Below are 21,528 nucleotides of genomic sequence, written 5' to 3' on the forward strand. Positions count from 1 at the left end.
ACGTTAAAGTCACAACTTTGCTCTAGCTCTACTTTGCCCTCATATTTTGTGGATCTTGTCCAACTTGAGCATTTTTCACCTGAAGGATTAAAATAGGGTGTGGTTTATGTGGGGGTAAAATGGCTACAGATTGATCATCATTAAAGCCAAGGAGAGACTTTTTTCATTCAAGCAAAGGGGAGACTTCAAAGTCTGAGAAAGCCAAGGAGGACACCAAATCTACAGACTAACCATAGCAAAAGCACAGGCATGCTGCCCACACAGAAGCCCTGGAAATAAGCGTGTTGCCAAGGTAGCTGGAAAGACCCCTTCTATTGGGTTGGTGCAAAAGTAATTGCGGCTTTTGCTATTAAAAGTAATACTTTAAAAAAGTAATACTTCCCTACTCCCCTTGGACTTCCCATGGTAATAGTGACACAATTTTTAAAGCGATTTATCTGAACATCTAGTAATACAAGTCCAAGGGCATTTATGAGGACAAGGAGACAACTGAATATTTGAAATAGGTATCGTCCTTGGAAATTTGGAGCCTGGGGGTGGCCTCTCTTCAACCCCCTCTCATCCTGAAGCCACATGGATGGTTTCTTGTCCCCACCCTTCCCTACACCTTCCCTCTGGCCCTGCTTTTAGGTCTTAAATGGATGAAATTTTCAGCACAGTTGACTCTTTTCCCTCTTGTCCCTCAGGGTGGTTTTTCTGTTGTCTTTGTTTGTTTTCCCCCGTGGCTTGTATATTTCAAATAGAACAATTACCTGAGGATGATCAGCCTGGAAGCCCTTTCCAGAGCTGAGTATTTCCAGAACAGAAGTAAGCAGGCTTTTATCATTCTAAAGTCTACTGTGATTTTTAACAGGATTTCCTTATTTCCTATCAGTTTGTTTATCAAAGACTCTAGCATGGAGTTTATTTAGGAAAAACAAATGACTTTCTAGGTTCCACTACTTGGCTGAGAGGAATTCATGTTTTAGGAAGCCCCAGATGGGAAAACCTTGTTGTTTCTTCTCTTAAATGATCTGTATTTACAATTTTTTCTACTTGCTTTTATTTCCCACAATCCAGACTCGCCTTTTCTACTTTGCCTATCCAACGATCTAAAACACTATGTAAAGATTGTGTCTTTACCTAAGTCTTGTTGCTTCTTTTAAACATTAGCCATAATCCAAAAAAGAAAAAAGTCTTAGGACCATAGTCCTAACAACACAAATTTTAACCCTGACCAAAGCAGTTTCTATTTTAATTTAGATTATTTGAGCTGAATTTGCAGGGCAAAGTGGTCATGGGTAAAACTAACCATTAGTTGCCTCAAGCTTGCAACAATGGCAAAGAAATGTCAAGCCATTAATTAAAATGACTCCCACTGCCCCTCCTGGAATCAAGTCGTTCCCAGTTAGTCAACATCTGTCACAATCTGTGTAAAAGGGCAGAACACACTACACCCCAGCACATTAAGTTAGAACACAGAGGTCTTCGGTCACTGCCAGGGTAACTTGTCTGTGGCATGATAGTTGCCAAGTGAAACAGAGCCTTCTCTGTAGGGAGCCCTCCTGGGCTAAGGCTCCTTCTCTTCCCCTTTATTTCTTGCTAGGCCAGCAGGAGCCAGGCCGTGGCCTGCTGACTGCATCTGCCAGATGACTACAAATGTGTGAGTAAACCCATTCTCAAGACCAAGAGAACCTCTCAGCTGAACCAGGCCCAAGTTGCTCACCCGCTGAACTGCCAGTTAAATAAATGGTGGTTGTTTTAATCCACTAAATGCTGGGATGGTTTGTTACACACCGGTAGGTATCAATACAGTGTACTTGTCAATCTAGGAATTCCTGTCTTGTCCAATCTGAGAAAATTCTCAGTCATTATCACTTCAAATATTACTTTTTTCCCATTTTCTAGTCTCTCATTCCAAAACTCCTAGTGGATGTCTTTTCTGTCATTTCTGGTTCTGTCTTTTGTGATCTTAAACTTTCATTCATTTTTTTTCCATTTTTACTTGTGTGTTACATTTTGAGTCATTTCCTTAGTTCCAGTTTGCTTATTTTCTATTCAACCATTAAATATTTCTATTTAGTTTTCAATTTCAGTGACTGTAAGTTTCATTTATAAAAGAACTGTTTGGTTATTTTCTAAATCTGCATTTTGTTTTTACGTGTTTTTCTGTTTTTTAATTTGTGTTTTCCTTTGCCCTTGTAAATCATTTAAAATGTACTTATTTTATAATCATCTGTGGCTTGATCTATACTTCTTGGGCGTTACTTTTCTGTTAATTTCATGATCTGACCCTCAAGGTGGGTTCCTCCTGTGGTTTGTCATTTTTAGTATGAGCTTATTTTCAGCAGGGGTTTCTCCCCTCTGGTGAAGATCTGTATGCCTTGGGTTATGTGATTGTCACTTCACTGTGCCCGCCAGTTTGCTTCTGATGGAGTCCCACAGATATCACCAACTCTCAACCAGCTCTAATGTTTCTTGGTATTTCTGCCCACAGTGAAAATTCAGAGCTCATTTCAATGTATGGCATGGGCTTGACTTCAAGTTTTTCTGTATGACCTTTATTATTATTATTATTATTTTAAACCTATAGCCTGAGGACACGGGAGCTTTTTTTCCTGATTTGTTTTTGCCAACACTGCAGCCCTCAGGAACTCAGATTTTGCGAGTGCTCAATTCCAGTTGCCTTCCTTACTCACACCAGAGATGACATTTTATTGGCCTGCAAGGGTGTTAAAATCCCTGGATCGCCAGGGCCTATCATTGGTCCAAACCCTGCAGAGGCTGCAGTAACATTAGCCCCTACTTACTGCCCAGCCTCTGAGCTCCCTCTTTGTTTCTGGAATCTGGGGATTTCCCTTTCTCTCTGTCTATAGATTGTCGTACTGGACCCCTGTTGACTCCAATAGGAATGGCACCAGGTTCAAGAGGCCAAAGAAGAGACCTGGAGCCAGAAAATGAGACATAAGATTTGATTTGGGGGAACTTAAGTACAGGGATGGACTGGTGGCAGTGGGCTGGATAGGAGAACCACAACTGCTTTCCAGCAGCCTGCAGTTCATACAGCACCTTCACTTAGCACCATCCACATGGCAACCCCCATTTCTTAGGCTGAGTTATTGCTGTCAGATGTGTTTGCCATTCAGGCTGCTGTACAGAGTATGCTTAAGTTATTGCTGTCAGGTACATCCACCATATATATACATATACATGTATGTATATATGCACATACATGTATGTGTGTGTACATATTTGTACTTATATACATGTGTATATATAGATACATATATAAAACTTTTTCTCTGTGTTTCTCTGTAATAGTAACTGAAGAGGGAATTCTTCTATATAATCTTAGTCCACTATATTGCTGGAAGTTCTCTCCTCCATACTTTTGAGATACGAATTTTACCTTTCAATATTATAAAATTATAACAAAGCCGTAAATTTTGGGAATTGGTATATGTTTGTTTTTAGAAAAATTGTTAGAAGTATCCCAATAGCAATGGGAGGCTTTAACATACTATCTTGAATCTGTACCAAATAAAGAAAGTAAAAATTAAGCACAAAAGAGGGATCTAATACTATAAACAAGGTAGATTTAATACATATGTATCAAACATAGTAACCTAGAAGCAATGAATATCCATTTTCTGATGCTCACTTAACATTAACGACTTTTAAGAAAGCTTTAAATAGCAACAGATAGAGTTGAGTTGCTTTGGCCTATTGCTAAAGGCATCTAACCCACTTGCTTTGTGGGAGGTCATCTGCTTTGAACCTCAACTGTATCCAAGTCAGATTTAAACTCTATGGGCCATTGGAATTGTCCTCTGAATAATCTCCAACTCTGCAGGATACATAATAGAGCCACTTTGTTGTTCTGGAATTTAAAGACAGGGTCTTATTCAACTTTGGCTATTTTTGTGCAGTCCATGGATCCTTGAAACAGGACATTCTACTTTACCAGTATCTGACTCATAGAAGACCTATCTATATACCTACCAGGTGGCTACTACCCAGTAACTCCTACCACCAATACCATGACATTTGTTTTGAAAACCTTAGCTTATTGCAATATTGCTTATAATTATGAAACATTAGAAACAACTGAAATGCCTATCAAAGAGATAATTTATAAATAAAATGTAACATATTCATATTCTATTTTGATATGAATTACTGTAATATTCTGTTAGGATATGAATTGTTATAATGGCCATTAGAAGGAATGGATTGTTCCCATATATAACATAATATATCCATGTATAAAGTATCTATACAATACCAACACATAACATCATGTAAAGAAAAGAGATTCATGGAATAAAATATACATATCATTTGTATAAATTTTAAAAACACAGAAATAATACACTATATTGTTTAAGACCATATATGTATGTAAAATTATTACCAGTAGACTGATTTGGATATACACTAAATTCATGCTACTTGCTTCTGGAGGTTGCAGTAAAGAACTGGAACTGTGGCTGGGGACATCACTTTTATCTGTTTTATTTAGTTCATTTTTTATAAACAATCCTTGAGGCAAATAATGAGAAGCTGTTAATAAATGTCTATTAGTCTTTTTGCATATTGGTTGCACTTCTCTTTTTGATGACTTTATTGAGTATAATTGATGTACACTAAACTGCACATATTTAAAGTGCACATGGGATAACTTTTGACAAGTGTATATACCCATGGAACCTTTACCACAGTCAAGACAATGAACATTTGTTACCTCCAACAGTTTTCTCAGGCCCTTTTGTAATCCATTTTTTCCATGGACAACCACTGATTTGTTTTCTATCACTATAGATTAGTTTTATATAAACTAATCTATTTATATAAATCCCATTTATATAAATGGCATCCCATAGTAGGTACTCTTCTGGTTGTGGGGGGATGTCTATCTGCCTTAATTCAGTAATTTCTCGAGATAAAAACAATTTAAAAAATCTCAGAACTGCTGAAAACAATCTGGGGCATATAATCTGTGATTCAGAAAGGGGGAAAGGAGGGAATCTGTGGAAAGCAGGTACCATTTGGGATAGATTCCCAAGCAGGAAGAGTAAGCACACTTATTATAATGGCTTCCACATTCCCCAAATTATTTCCTTCATGTAATCTTTTTTTTTTCATTTTGTGACAGTGTCTGAAACTGCACAGAGGAAAGTCTTTCGGATAAGTAAGCTACCCATTTAAAAACAGACGCTTTGCTCAGAATTTACTCATGGCAGCTGGTTCAAGTAGAAGCTTGTCATCCTAACCCTCACCCAAACTTAGCTTCATTAAAGAAATGTGTGTTTGGATCATAAGCGAGAGGAGCTAAAATGTATTGAGGCATGGAGAATTGGGGACTCTAGGAAGATCTGAGGAGGCAGCACCCTAGGAGACTTCGGGGGACACTAGGATATTGGGAAGCAGGACCCAAGGAGGTGGGGAGGGCCAGAAAAGAATGTGAGAAGACACCCAAAGTTAATAGCCATCCCTTTCCTAACATTCCCTATGGGCGGCTCCCTGATGAGAAACTGGAGGAAGAAATTCCCATCTTCTTGCATCTTCTATTCTCAACATCAGAAAACTCCTATTCTTGAAATTCCACCTCATATCATTATTGCTATGTGGATTAAACTGGCTCTTGTTTGCTAGGCTCAAAGTCCAAATACAAGATATAACATTGATTCTGTGGAAAAACGTGCCCAAATACCAAATAATTGATCTACAAAGAAAGTTTTGAAACATAACCTGTTATACACCAGGGATTTCTTACATGTGTAATTCTTTGTAACAATGAACTATGTTCTAATGGAAATATTTTCATAGATACAATTCTTAATCTATAGCCAATATCAGTCATTAAAACATACTGTTCAGTCTTGGGGTCCATAAGTGGAAGATGTTGTGAAGACATTGGAAAGGAGCCAGGGGAGACAAAGTAACTGATGAAAGGTTTTGAAAAATAGCCCTTCAGGGAAATGTCTACATTCATTCGGAGGAGAGAGGTGTGAGTATCAGTCTTCAAACTGTAAAAGGATGTTACATTATTGACATCAAGTCTTTTTTTCTTCTTGTCCACAGAGGGCAATATGAGAGGAAATGAGTTTAAACTGCAGCAGAGGGGATTTAGGCTAGTCAGGTGTCCCCAGCTTGAAGATGAGAGGTGCATTCTCAAGCTCCCAAGCCTCAATCTCATAAGGGAGTAGGTCCTTCTTGAGGAATTGTGTGTGTGTGTGTGTGTGTGTGTGTGTGTACTCTGATCAGTGGCAGGCCAAGTTCACACAGCCCTGGTCTGCTTGAAGTTGTTTGCATACATTAGTATTTGCGAAACTAAGTTCTGTCCAAGAACAGAAAATGTTTCATGGCTACATGGAGGGTAAAGAAAACCTGAAGTTGCCTCATAGGAGAAGAATCCAGATATGAGAAATCTCAGCCTTTGGTCCATCATTTTGTCAATCTGCTCAAAAGAGCATGGATTCACAGAAGTGTCCAGGAGGAGGGTGGTGCCAGCCCCACTGCTCCGAGGAGCAGTTGGACCACATCTCAGGCACTGGGTCGAGGTCTTGGCAGTCAGGATGTCTCCAGGGGTTGTTGAGAAATTGGAGTGCCTCCAGAGGGGAGCAATGGGGGCGGAGGAATCTGGAAACTGGGTCAAAGAAGGAACAGTTGAAGGAACGACATGTGTTGGCCTGAGGAAGATAAGTTGCAGCGGGGACGAGAAGCTGTTTTCAAATATTTGAAGTGCTGTCAAGTGGAAGAGCAGTGAAAATTGTGTGGCTCCAAACGGTAAACACAGGACCCATGAGTACGGGTCACAGGGACGGTGTCTGCTGAAAAGAAGGAAGCATTTTATAATCATTAAAGATGTTCAAAGTAGATGGTGGTACTTCGTAATATAGGAAATGTTGGTATGAAGACTAGATATATATAAAAATGTTGGAGGAAGAATTTTTGAGCTTTTTTTTTGTCTCACCAAGCAAACGAAACTTTTTGGAGAGAGATGACCTAGCAAAAGATTTTTTCTCTTGGGGATCAGGAAAGGCAGTTTTTGCAGACCGAACCACTAGAGGGAGTCAGGGCAGCAGCGTTGCAAGACCGCCGTCCATTCTCTTCACTGAAGCAGCAACTGATACCCGGGCCTGGCTCCCGGGTTCTAAGTTCCCCTGATTTCAATATCACCCCCATGAATCTTTCTGGAATGTTTACATCTGATTAAATTCTTTAATGTCTGAGAGACCTCTGTGTGTGGAGAGGCACAATCACTGCTATTTGTAGTCTGTTTACATCTTTATTTATTAATTATATAATAAACAGTATTCTCCTTAAAATTCAAATACTCCTTAAATGACTAAACATGAAAACTTATACATTTAACAAATGTGACATTTTCCAAATGTTTAAATATTAGTTTATAAACTAATTGAATTGTCCTAAATATATGTAATATATAGTGTATAATATGTATACTTCTAAAATCACAAATATCCTGTATCTAAGTCTTTTAAATGCTACAAATGCCTTAAAAGCAGAAACACACAAATGAATAATCACTATGATACATATACAAAGTGGTACATACACAAAGTGATGAAATATAGCTAAAAAGATTTCCAAGCAAAGTGTTGAAGGTACCACCTAGTTTCTTCTTGGTGCTTATAGTAAAATATAAGAGAAGAGTGATAAATTGAGGGAAGAACTGTTAAACAAAAAGGAATCAGGACTTGATGATTCTGAAAATTCTCAGTCTCTCCAGATGGCAAAAGATGTTAAAATTAAGAAATTACTTTTGAGCATGTGGCATAAAGATAAGTCCTGGCCTAGAGAAAAAGCTAAATAGTGATTGTACAAGCTTTTGTTAAAATCTCAGGAAGATTAAGGGATCAGAGTAGTATTCAGTCATACAAAGGGCCCTCTCCAGAGATTAATTGTGTATCTCACAGAACCTCTTAAATAATAGGACCTTTTGGAAGCTTAATTGAGTTATCTTTCAACCTTCTCAGCAGGAACTCAAGGTAGAGGAGGGTCTAAATCCAAAAAACCCTTGGATGTGGCCTTTGTGTAAAGGGAAATTTACTGGAGACCCACAAAGTATTTAAGAAAAGTATTTCAGCAAAAACACTGCCAACTTAAACTGAAAGGGACAGAAAGAGTACAAAATGAAAGGAGGCTGTTAGATCTCCAAAATTCTACTGGCAGGAAGCAGAATGATAAAACTACTCAGCTGCAAACATGTGCTACTTTTCATGAAAAAAGGAAAGATGACTCAGAGGGTGGAACCAAGAGCTATGGTGAATTATTCCCAGCCCTTGAAATCTAATCAAAGAATTCTGACTGAAGTTTGCTAGGTTGGATTTTAAAACTACTTTGGACTGTAACTCCTTTTTATCTTCCATTGCCCACCTCTCCTTCTCTTTTTAACTAGAGATGTCCATAACTGTTTTACTATATTCATTCCTTCATTGTGCATTAGGAGCAAGATGATTTGTCTTTAGTTTTATAGATTGAGAGAAACTATGCTCAAGGAGCCTCATGCATACCTGGACCTGATTTAAATGATGAGATGCTGGACTTCAAGCAGATGTTGTAATGATATGAGGTTTTCAGGGACCTTGGGAAATAGTAAATGTATTTTGCATGCGAGAGGGACACAAATCATTGGAGGCCAAAAGGGTGAACCGAGGACAGATGCTAGGGTAGCTCCCACAATCCCCACCTCCTGGTTTCACCCTTGTGGGATCTCTCCATGAGTGTGGGTGGAACCTGTGATTTGCTTCTAACTAGTAGAATTTGGCAAAAATGATGAGATATATGTGATTATGTTTACATGATTATATTATATAAGATTCTGAGTACATTGAGCTGCATAGAGAGAGCACAGGGGCAAGTGAGAGCCAGGTGGGCACTGGACAACCCTGTGCCTCACTGAGGAAAAATAACTAAATATGGGCAAAAGAGATCCATGGAACCTGAGAGGCAAAGTGTTATTATATGCATTATTTGGCAAACTTGTCAGGAGGTGCATAAGAAGAAGCACCCAGATGTTTCAGTCAACTTCTCAGTTTTCTGTTTTCTAGGAAGTGCTCAGAGAGGTGCAAGACCATGTCTGCTAAAGAGAAAGGGAAATTTGAAGACGTGGCAAAGGCGAACAAGGCTCGTTATGAAAGACAAACGAAAACCTATATCCCTCCTTAAGATCCTCTTTAGGACAAAAAAGTAGTTCAAGGATCCCAGCGCACCCAGGAGGCATTCTTTGGCCGTTTTCTTGTTCTATTCTGAATATTGCCCAAAAATCAAAGGAGAACATCCTGGCCTATCCATTAGTGAGTTGTAAAGAAATTGGGAGAGATGTGGAAGGGCACTGCCACAGATGATAAGCAGCCTTATGAAAAGAAGGCTGTGAACCTGAAGGAAAAATATGAAAAGGATATTGCTGCATACTGAACTAAAGGAAAGTCTGATGCAGCAAAAAATGGAGTTGTCAAGGCTGAAAAAAGCAAGAAAAGGAAGAAGAGGAAGATGAAGATGATGATGATGATAATAAGTTGGTTCTAGCACAGTTTTTTTTTCTTGTCTAGAAAACATTTAAACCCCTGTTTACAACTCCTTTTAAAGAAAGACATTGAGATGTAAGGCTGTGTAACATTTGTTTTTAAACTGCACAGTGTCTTTTTTGTATAGTTAACACGCTACTGAATGTGGCTTTAGATAGCACTGTCCTGGTGTATTTTCAATAGGCACTAATCTTGCCTGATACAGTATGGGGATTGTAAACTGGCAAGGAAATTTAAAGCAGGTTCTTCTTGGTGCACAGCACAAATTAGTATACATGAGGATGGTAGATTTTTTTATTTTCACTTGTCTCTGATGCAGCTTATATGAAATAATTGTTTTTTTTAACTGAATACCACTCTGTAATTGCACAAAAAAAAAGTTGCAGCTGTTTTGTTGACAATTTTTATTTTTGTAATAAATACAATGTTTTTATTAGTAAACAAAATGCTTCTAAGTAAATACAATTTTTTAATTAGTAAACAAAAATGTTCTAATCCATCTTTTCAGAAGATTCTCTCTCACTTGCTGACTTTGAAAAAGCAAGTGGCCGTGTGAAGAGGGCCATATAGCATAGGAGCTGAAGGCAGCCTCCAACTGACAGCAAGAAAATGAGGTCCTCAATCAGACAACCTGCAAGAAACTGAATGCTCTAAAAGCCACATGAGCTTGGGAGCAGATCTGACCCTAGCCAAATCTCTGAAGTCCACAGGCAGGAAATGAAGATCAGAAAAATGCTATTGTCTCATGAATATGAGCCAGACTCCACAGAAGCTAGAATCCTTCATTATGGAGCTAAACACACACACCTGGCTTAGGAGTCAGAAAAACTCAAAGAGAATTCAGGGAAGTAGAGAAATTGCAAGCTCAGATGCTGCTTCATACCAAAGAAGCAAGTCAGCAGATCAGCAACAATGTGTATCAGCTCCAAAATGACTTACACAGGTACCAAGACAAGACATTATATACACTTATATTGTCAAATACTTTTTTTTTTTTTTTTTTTTTTTTTTGAGGTGGAGTCTCGTTCTGTCGCCCGGACTGGAGTGCAGTGGCCGGATCTCAGCTCACTGCAAGCTCCGTCTCCCAGGTTTACGCCATTCTCCTGCCTCAGCCTCCTGAGTAGCTGGGACTACAGGCGCCAGCCACCTCGCCCGGCTAGTTTTTGTATTTTTAGTAGAGACGGGGTTTCACCGTGTTAGCCAGGATGGTCTCGATCTCCTGACCTCGTGATCCGCCCGTCTCGGCCTCCCAAAGTGCTGGGATTACAGGCTTGAGCCACCGCGCCCGGCCTTATATTGTCAAATACTTTAAAACTGTTAACAAACTTGCTACAATTGTCTCATTTGTCTTTTAACCTTAATATCACAGGTCAAGTTTGTAATCTCAAAAGTTCACCCTGGCTGCTGTATGGAGTATTCTCTTATCTGCTCATGTTACATTGTGCTTATTCATTCATCAGTTAATGGAAATTTGGGTTGTTTCCTGATTTTGACTGTAATGAATGATGTTACTATAAACATTTGTGTACAGTTTTGTGTGGACATGCTTTTCTTTCTCTTAGGTAGGTTCCTATGAGTGGAATCACTAGATTGTATGGTAAATGTATGTTTAACTTTTAAAGAAACTGTCAAACTGTTTTCTAACATGAATGGGCCATTTTACATTCTTATCAACAGTGTATGAGGGTTTCCATTTTTCCACATCCTCACCAACATTTGGTGTTGTCTCTCTTTTACATCATAACTATTTTAGTGGGGATGTAGTGATATCTTATCGTGGTTTTAATTTGTGTCTCCCTAATGACTAATGATATTGTGCATCTTTCCATATGCTTGTTAGCCATTTATGTACCTTCTGTAGTGAAATGGCTATTCAAATATTTTGCCCATTTAAAAATTGACTTGTTTTTCTTATTAGTCAGTTGTAAGCGTTTTTTCTTTATTCTGTACAAAAGTCCTTTATCAAGTCTATGATTTTTAAATATTTTCTCAGCCTAGAGCTTATCTTTAAACATTTTTTTTAAAAAGACAGTTAATCTCTTTATTCTTGAAATATCACAAAACACAGCAAATACAGGCATTGGTTAGAAAATTTTTATCAGCTTTTTTTGTCTAAATCGTGGGATAAATTTTTTTTTTTTTTTTATTATACTTTAAGTTCTAGGGTACATGTGCATAACATGCAGGTTTGTTACATATGTATACTTATGCCATGTTGGTGTGCTGTACCCATCAACTCGTCAGCACCCATCAATTCATCATTTATATCATGTATAACTCCCCAGTGCAATCCCTCCCTCCTCCCCCCTCCCCATGATAGGCCCCAGTGTGTGATGTTCCCCTTCCCGAGTCCAAGTGATCTCATTGTTCAGTTCCCACCTATGAGTGAGAACGTGCGGTGTTTGGTTTTCTGTTCTTGTGATAGTTTGCTAAGAATGATGGTTTCCAGCTGCATCCATATCCCTACAAAGGACGCAAACTCATCCTTTTTGATGGCTGCATAGTATTCCATGGTGTATATATGCCACATTTTCTTAATCCAGTCTGTCACAGATGGACATTTGGGTTGATTCCAAGTCTTTGCTATTGTGAATAGTGCCGCAATAAACATACGTGTGCATGTGTCTTTGTAGTAGAATAATTTATAATCCTTTGGGTATATACCCAGTAGTGGATGGCTGGGTCATATGGTACATCTAGTTCTAGATCCTTGAGGAATCGCCATACTGTTTTCCATAATGGTTGAACTAGTTTACAATCCCACCAACAGTGTAAAAGTGTTCCTATTTCTCCACATCCTCTCCAACACCTGTTGTTTCCTGACTTCTTAATGATTGCCATTCTGACTGGTGTGAGATGGTATCTCATTGTGGTTTTGATTTGCATTTCTCTGATGGCGAGTGATGATGAGCATTTTTTCATGTGTCTGTTGGCTGTATGGATGTCTTCTTTTGAGAAATGTCTGTTCATATCCTTTGCCCACTTTTTGATGGGGTTGTTTGTTTTTTTCTTGTATATTTGTTTGAGTTCTTTGTAGATTCTGGATATTAGCCCTTTGTCAGATGAGTAGGTTGCCAAAATTTTCTCCCATTCTGTAGGTTGCCTGTTCACTCTGATGGTAGTTTCTTTTGCTGTGCAGAAGCTCTTTAGTTTAATGAGATCCCATTTGTCAATTTTGGCTTTTGCTGCCGTTGCTTTTGGTGTTTTAGACATGAAGTCCTTGCCCATGCCTATGTCCTGAATGGTACTACCTAGATTTTCTTCTAGGATTTTTATGGTATTAGGTCTAACATTTAAGTCTCTAATCCATCTTGAATTAATCTTCGTATAAGGGGTAAGGAAAGGATCCAGTTTCAGCTTTCTACTTATGGCTAGCCAATTTTCCCAGCACCATTTATTAAATAGGGAATCCTTTCCCCATTTCTTGTTTCTCTCAGGTTTATCAAAGATCAGATGGCTGTAGATGTGTGGTGTTATTTCTGAGGACTCTGTTCTGTTCCATTGGTCTATATCTCTGTTGTGGTACCAGTACCATGCTGTTTTGGTTACTGTAGCCTTGTAGTATAGTTTGAAGTCAGGTAGTGTGACGCCTCCAGCTGTGTCCTTTTGACTTAGGATTGTCTTGGCAATGCAGGCTCTTTTTTGGTTCCATATGAACTTTAAAGCAGTTTTTTCCAATTCTGTGAAGAAACTCATTGGTAGCTTAATGGGGATGGCATTGAATCTATAAATAACCTTGGGCAGTATGGCCATTTTCACGATATTGATTCTTCCTATCCATGAGCATGGTATGTTCTTCCATTTGTTTGTGTCCTCTTGATTTCACTGAGCAGTGGTTTGTAGTTCTCCTTGAAGAGGTCCTTGACATCCCTTGTAAGTTGGATTCCTAGGTATTTGATTCTCTTTGAAGCAATTGTGAATGGAAGTTCATTCCTGATTTGGCTCTCTGCTTGTCTGTTACTGCTGTATAAGAATGCTTGTGATTTTTGCACATTAATTTTGTATCCTGAGACTTTGCTGAAGTTGCTTATCAGCTTAAGGAGATTCTGGGCTGAGACAATGGGGTTTTCTAAATATACAATCATGTCATCTGCAAACAGGGACAATTTGACTTCTTCTTTTCCTAACTGGATACCCTTGATTTCTTTCTCTTGCCTGATTGCCCTAGCCAGAACTTCCAACACTATGTTGAATAGGAGTGGTGAGAGAGGGCATCCCTGTCTTGTGCCAGTTTTCAAAGGGAATTGTTCCAGTTTTTGCCCATTCAGTGTGATATTAGCTGTGGGTTTGTCATAAATAGCTCTTATTATTTTGAGTTACGTTCCATCAATACCGAATTTATTGAGCGTTTTTAGCATAAAGGGCTGTTGAATTTTGTCAAAAGCCTTTTCTGCATCTATTGAGATAATCATGTGGTTCTTGTCTTTGGTTCTGTTTATATGCTGGATTACGTTTATTGATTTGCGAATGTTGAACCAGCCTTGCATCCCAGGGATGAAGCCCACTTGATCATGGTGGATAAGCTTTTTGATGTGCTGCTGAATCCGGTTTGCCAGTATTTTATTGAGAATTTTTGCATCGATGTTCATCAGGGATATTGGTCTAAAATTCTCTTTTTTTGTTGTGTCTCTGCCAGGCTTTGGTATCAGGATGATGTTGGCCTCATAAAATGAGTTAGGGAGGATTCCCTCTTTTTCTATTGATTGGAATAGTTTCAGAAGGAATGGTACCAGCTCCTCCTTGTACCTCTGGTAGAATTCAGCTGTGAATCCATCTGGTCCTGGACTTTTTTTGGTGGGTAGGCTATTAATTGTTGCCTCAATTTCAGAGCCTGCTATTGGTCTATTCAGGGATTCAACTTCTTCCTGGTTTAGTCTTGGGAGAGTGTAAGTGTCCAGGAAATTATCCATTTCTTCTAGATTTTCTAGTTGATTTGCATAGAGGCATTTATAGTATTCTCTGATGGTTGTTGTATTTCTGTGGGGTCAGTGGTGATATCCCCTTTATCATTTTTTATTGCGTCTATTTGATTTCTCTCTCTTTTCTTCTTTATTCGTCTTGCTAGCGGTCTGTCAATTTTGTTGATCTTTTCAAAAAACCAACTCCTGGATTCATTGATTTTTTGGAGGGTTTTTGTGTCTCTATCTCCTTCAGTTCTGCTCTGATCTTAGTCATTTCTTGCCTTCTGCTAGCTTTTGAATGTGTTTGCTCTTGCCTCTCTAGTTCTTTTAATTGTGATGTTAGAGTGTCAATTTGAGGTCTTTCCTGCTTTCTCTTGTGGGCATTTAGTGCTATAAATTTCCCTCTACACACTGCTTTAAATGTGTCCCAGAGATTCTGGTATGTTGTATCTTTGTTCTCATTGGTTTCAAAGAACATCTTTATTTCTGCTTTCATTTCGTTATGTACCCAGTAGTCATTCAGGAGCAGGTTGTTCAGTTTCCATGTAGTTGAGTGTTTTGATTGAGTTTCTTAGTCCTGAGTTCTAGTTTGATTGCACTGTGGTCTGAGAGACAGTTTGTTATAATTTCTGTTCTTTTACATTTGCTGAGGAGTGCTTTACTTCCAATTATGTGGTCAATTTTGGAATAAGTGCGATGTGGTGCTGAGAAGAATGTATATTCTGTTGATTTGGGGTGCAGAGTTCTATAGATGTCTATTAGGTCCGCTTGGTGCAGAGATGAGTTCAATTCCTGGATATCCTTGTTAACTTTCTGTCTCGTTGATCTGTCTAATATTGACAGTGGAGTGTTGAAGTCTCCCATTATTATTGTATGGGAGTCTAAGTCTCTTTGTAAGTCTCTAAGGACTTGCTTTATGAATCTGGGTGTTCCTGTATTGGGTGCATATATATTTAGGAGAGTTAGCTCTTCCTGTTGAATTGATCCCTTTACCATTATGTAATGGCCTTCTTGTCTCTTTTGATCTTTGATGGTTTAAAGTCTGTTTTATCAGAGCTTAGGATTGCAACCCCTGCTTTTTTTTGTTCTCCATTTGCTTGGTAGATCTTCCTCCATCCCTTTATTTTGAGCCTATGTATGTCTCTGCATGTGAGATGGGTCTCCTGAATACAGCAGACTGATGGGTCTTGACTCTTTATCCAGTTTGCCAGTCTGTGTCTTTTAATTGGAGCATTTAGTCCATTGACATTTAAGGTTAATATTGTTATGTGTGAACTTGATCCTGTCATTATGATATTAACTGGTTATTTTGCTCATTAGTTGATGCAGTTTCTTCCTAGCCTCGATGGTCTTTACATTTTGGCATGTTTTTGCAATGGCTGGTACCGGTTGTTCCTTTCCATGTTTAGGGCTTCCTTCAGGGTCTCTTGTAAGGCAGGCCTGGTGGTGACAAAATCTCTAAGCATTTGCTTATCTGTAAAGGATTTTATTTCTCCTTCACTGATGAAACTTAGTTTGGCTGGATATGAATTCTGGGTTGAAAATTCTTTTCTTTAAGAACGTTGAATATTGGCCCCCACTCTCTTCTGGCTTGTAGAGTTTCTGCCGAGAGATCTGCTGTTAGTCTGATGGGCTTCCCTTTGTGGGTAACCCGACCTTTCTCTCTGGCTGCCCTTAAGATTTTTTGCTTCTGGCCGGGCGCGGTGGCTCAAGCCTGTAATCCCAGCACTTTGGGAGGCCGAGACGGGCGGATCACGAGGTCAGGAGATCGAGACCATCCTGGCTAACACGGTGAAACCCCGTCTCTACTAAAAATACAAAAACTAGCCGGGCGAGGTGGCGGGCGCCTGTAGTCCCAGCTACTCGGGAGGCTGAGGCAGGAGAATGGTGTAAACCCGGGAGGCGAAGCTTGCAGTGAGCTGAGATCCGGCCACTGCACTCCAGCCCGGGTGACAGAGCGAGACTCCGCCTCAAAAAAAAAAAAAGATTTTTTGCTTCATTTCAACTTTGGTGAATCTGGCAATTATGTGTCTTGGAGTTGCTCTTCTGGAGGAGTATCTTTGTGGCGTTCTCTGTATTTCCTGAATTTGAATGTTGGCCTGCCCTACTAGGTTGGGGAAGTTCTCCTGGATGATATTCTGAAGAGTGTTTTCCAACTTGGTTCCATTTTCCCCCTCACTTTCAGGCACCCCAATCAGACGTAGATTTGGTCTTTTTACATCATCCCATACTTCTTGCAGGCTTTGTTCATTTCTTTTTCTTCTTTTTTCTTTTGGTTTCTCTTCTCGCTTCATTTCATTCATTTGATCCTCAATCGCTGATACTCTTTCTTCCAGTTGATCAAGTCGGTTACTGAAGCTTGTGCATTTGTCACGTATTTCTTGTGTCATGGTTTTCATCTCTGTCATTTCGTTTATGATCTTCTCTGCATTAATTAGTCTAGCTGTCAATTCTTCCACTCTTTTTTCAAGATTTTTAGTTTCTTTGTGCTGGGTACGTAATTCCTCCTTTAGCTCTGAGAAGTTTGATGGAACTGAAGCCTTCTTCTCTCATCTCGTCAAAGTCATTCTCTGACCAGCTTTGGTCCGTTGCTGGCGATGGGCTGCGCTCCTTTGCAGGGGGAGATGCGCTCTTATTTTTTGAATTTCCAGCTTTTCTGCCCTGCTTCTTCCCCATCTTTGTGGTTTTATCTGTCTCTGGTCTTTGATGATGGTGACGTACTGATGGGGTTTTGGTATAGGTGTCCTTCCCGTTTGCTAGTTTTCCGTCTGACAGTCAGAAGGACTGTCTGTTGGTCTGTTGGAGATTCCTTGAGGTCCACTCCAGACCCTGTTTGCCTGGGTATCAGCAGCAGAGGTTGCCGAAGATAGAATATTGCTGAACAGCGAGTGTACCTGTCTGATTCTTCCTTTGGAAGTTTCCTCTCAGGGGTGACTGCACCCTGTGAGGTGTGGGGTGTCAGACTGCCCCTAGTGGGGGATGTCTCCCAGCTAGGCTACTCAGGGGTCAGGGACCCACCTGAGCAGGCAGTCTGTCCGTTCTCGGATCTCAACCTCCGCCTTGGGAGATCCACGGCTCTCCCCAAAGCTGTCAGACAGAGTTGTTCGCGTCTGCACCGGCCCCCGCTGCTTTCCCTATTGGACTTCAGCTGTGGGCTCTCCCCAGAGGTGGAGTCTACAGAGACAGGCAGGCTTCCTTGAGCTGCTGTGAGCTCCACCCAGTTCGAGCTTCCCAGCGGCTTTGTTTACCTACTTAAGCCTCAGCAATGGCGGGCGCCCCTCCCGCAGCCTCGCTGCTGCCTTGTGGATAGATTGCCACAGACTGCTGAGTTAGCAGTGAGGGAGGCTCCGTGGGCATGGGACCCTCCCGGCCAGGTGTGGGATATATTCTCCTGGTGTGCCTGTTTCCTTAAAGCGCAGTATTGGGGTGGGAGTTATCCGATTTTCCAGGTGTTGTGTGTCTCAGTTCCCCTGGCTAGGAAAACGGATTTCCTTCCCCCTTGCGCTTCCAGGTGAGGCGATGCCTCGCCCTGCTTCAGCTCTCGCTGGTCAGGCTGCAGCAGCTGACCAGCACCGATTGTCCGGCACTGCCTAGTGAGATGACCCCAGTACCTCAGTTGAAAATGCAGAAATCACCGGTCTTCTGTGTCACTCGCGCTGGGAGTTGGAGACTGGAGCTGTTCCTATTCGGCCATCTTGCTCCGCCCCCAAACATTTTTTTCTTAATGATCTTTTGAAGTGCAAAAGTTTCATTTTGATGAAGTCTAATGTATTATTTCTTCCTTTAACTGTCATGATTTTTGTGTCATATCTAAGAACGCTTTACCCAACTCAAAGTTACCAAGATATTTTCTTCCAGAAGTTTTGTAGTTTTAACTCTTATTTGTAGGTCTGTGATCCATTTTTAATTCATTTTTCGCCTATGATGTTAGAGAAGGGCCTAAGTTCATATTCGTACATGTGGATGTGCAACAGTCCCAGGATCACTTGCTGAGAAAAGACTATCCTTTCCCCATTGATTTTTTTTGGCACCTTTGTCAAAAATCAATTGACCATCAATGCAAGGGTTTATATCTGAACTCTCAGTTCTTCTCCATTCATCTCGGAGGATATGTCTATGCTTACATCAGTATCACAGTGTATTGATTCATGGGGCTTTGTATAAATTTTGAAACTGGGTGATAGAAGTCTTTCAATTTTGTTCTTATTTTTCAAAATAGTTTTGGCTATACTTTGCATTTTGATATAAATTTTAGCATCTGTGTGTGAAATTTTACAAAAATGCTTGCTGGGATTTTGATAGGAATTGTGTTGGATCTATAGATCTATTTGAGGGGGGAATTGCCATCTTAACAAGCTTGAGTCTTCCACTCCGTGGATAGGGAATATCTCCATTTATTTGAATCTTCATTATTTTTTCTTAGTAATGTTTCACAATTTTTAGTGTACAAGTCTTAAACTTTTATTACATTTATTCCTGTTTATTCTCTTTGATGCTTTGTGAATGGAATTTTTTTAATTTTATTTTTTGGGTTTTACATTGCTAAAATATAGAAATACAATAGATTTTTAAAATACTGATCTTAGATCCTGCAGCTTTGCTAAACTGTTCGATTAGTTCTAGATAATTTGTGTATAGATTCCTTGGTGTTTTCTATACACAGGATTATGCCATCTGCAAATAGAAGCAGTTTTAATTCTTCTTTTAATCTCAGTCTGCTTTTAATGAGCTATTATGTCTTCTGTTCTGCATTGGTCAAACCCTCACCTGGATCACAGTATTTATTACCGACCATCACGGTTTCCTTGAGGAAATGAAAAAAGTAAAAAGATAAAGTAACTATTCCCATAGTCCCTATATTCAGACACAATATTTATGAGCATGTGGGGTAAATTCTTCCAGACACTCTTGCTAGAGGCTGTGTAGCAGAGCTTATGATGCACTGAGCCACATCCTTCAGCCACTAGATTCCAGGGTAGCTGTGGTGAACCTTGCCTTGCACTTTACCAGTGTCCATATAAGCTCACATCACAGTGTCTTCCTGTTTTACTTTCTGGAGGTCAGGAAAGCCTGCTGAGCTATATGTAGACCCAACCCATATTCTCAAGGCAGTTAATACTCCTTAGTTGATAGAAGCCCTCAGTTGATGGGAACAGGATTTCATGGATTAATGCCCCACCTCCCCCATCCTGCAGGACATAGCATATGTGACAATCTAAGATGATTGCAGCATGGTTTCTCAGAGTTCCCAGTGGGATTGAATCCCAGCTGCATACAATTGTAACCCACTCATTTATTAACTTTTCTCCCTTCCTCTTTTCCTTCACTTCTGTTTCCTAAGACTACTTCCCTCTAAATGATCTGTACCCAAGTCCTTGTCTCAAGGTCTTATAGAGAAACCCAAACTAAGGCAGTTTGTCAAGGGACAAACTGGGGTACATCCTTGAAACAGCCATTAGGAGAGTGAGAGGACCTGCAATGATGTAATACGAAAACAGTGAAAATAGCTGAGAAAACTAGAAAAAGAGAAACCTTATGGAAATACTAATAGTCATCTTTAAACACCTGCAAAGCAATCAGGTATAAGAGGTCCAGAGGAGACGCTGGTATTAACTGAGCACCTTCCAGGTTACATACTCGCTACTATGCAGTGTGTTTATTCCATCCTTATAACAACCCAGGGAGGCAATTAGAACTACCCTTATTTTTCAAATGAGAAAACTGAGGCACAGATGATTAAGGAATTTGCCAAGGTCTAAAGCTAGCAAGTATTGGAACTAGGCTTCAAATCCAAGCCTGTCTGCCTAACGTGTGTCTTGCTGCTGTGTGTGTTGCTTTGAAGGACAAAACAGAGACGAGCAGGTAGACATTCTAAATCCGTAGGATTGTGTTTATATGAATGCAGTGTGTGGCAGAGATTGTCTAGATGTTCATCAATGCTGTTTTCTCTGTTCTGTTTCTGGACACATAGGAACACTTCATGCCCTAGCCTCCTTTATAAGTAGATTGGGGTCGTGTAACAGGGTTCTGGCAAATGGAAATGTGCAGATGTGATATGTGATGCTCCTGATTCATTCATTCTGTCTCTTTCTCTCTCCCCCTCTCAGCTAGCTGAAAGCAGAGAACCCAGCAGAGGATTCTGGGAAGGTCCTGGGGGATGGCAGAGCCAGCAGAGAGAGGGTATGAATCCACCAGGCATGGGGTGGAACAGAGCACTACTGACCACAGTGAACTGGGGCATGGGCAATCAATAAATGTATTTTAGATTAAGCTATTGAGACTCAGGGAGTTTTATACAACTGGCATTCCCTAAGAAGCCATGAGCTTCCTGTCTCAGGAGGTGCACAAGCAGTGGTTGAATGTTCAACAGTCAAGAATGTTATAAAAAGAGGTTCCTGGAAGAGTGGACCTGATGGCTAGCAAAAATCATAGCTCACATTTATTGAGTTATTATGGATCAGGCATGTGCACATATTCTTTTATTTAAATCTACAATGTGCTTTATCACACTCATTTTATACATGAGGAACATAAAGCACGGAGAGGTTAGATAACGTGCCTAAGATCATGAAGCAAGCAAGGGGAAGAAAAGATACCCTTCTCATTCCTTCCAGACACCTCACTTCACCACCACTGCCCACTGTCTCTAAAGCAAAAGTTATCATTTGAAGGCTTGGGGACTGGTTTGGGGACTGGTTTGGTGTGATAATCCCATAAAGAAACCATCAACCATATGAGAAATGCGGTCAATGTGGCCACAGGGCCATCAGCAATTTGGGTGAGAGGCAAGAAGTACCAGAAATGAGTCAGAATTTCCCTTGGCCTCCTATTTTGAACAATATGAAATTCTTCAGGTTTTGTAACTCAAGGGGTATATGTAACAATTCAATTTTTCAATTATGAAATGTTTCTTCCTCAGTGAAAAAAGCTTTATGGCTACAATCCATATCAATATCAAATGTGGTTCCTACACAGATGGGTTGGAAATTTATCAAGTCAAATCCACCCAAACAATAGCACAAGGATTGAGAAAAGAGAGAGGCCAAGCTTATTAGCAAATTGGACAACATTTTTTTAAAAGTACAGCTGGGCCG

General features: G+C 40.0%; 1 protein-coding gene and 1 pseudogene across 1 annotated transcript in view; both read left to right on the forward strand.

Annotated features, from left to right (window-relative positions):
- The window catches only part of PDE8B (phosphodiesterase 8B), a 370,628-nt gene that overhangs the window by 77,260 nt on the left and 271,840 nt on the right, over positions 1–21,528 (forward strand). The gene's annotated exons all lie outside the window — the stretch shown is intronic.
- LOC117065295 lies at positions 7,627–9,909 on the forward strand (annotated as a pseudogene).

This window comes from Trachypithecus francoisi, unplaced genomic scaffold, assembly GCF_009764315.1.
Source record: "Trachypithecus francoisi isolate TF-2019V2 unplaced genomic scaffold, Tfra_2.0 Lachesis_group2, whole genome shotgun sequence".
NCBI classification, from domain to species: Eukaryota; Metazoa; Chordata; class Mammalia; order Primates; family Cercopithecidae; genus Trachypithecus; species Trachypithecus francoisi.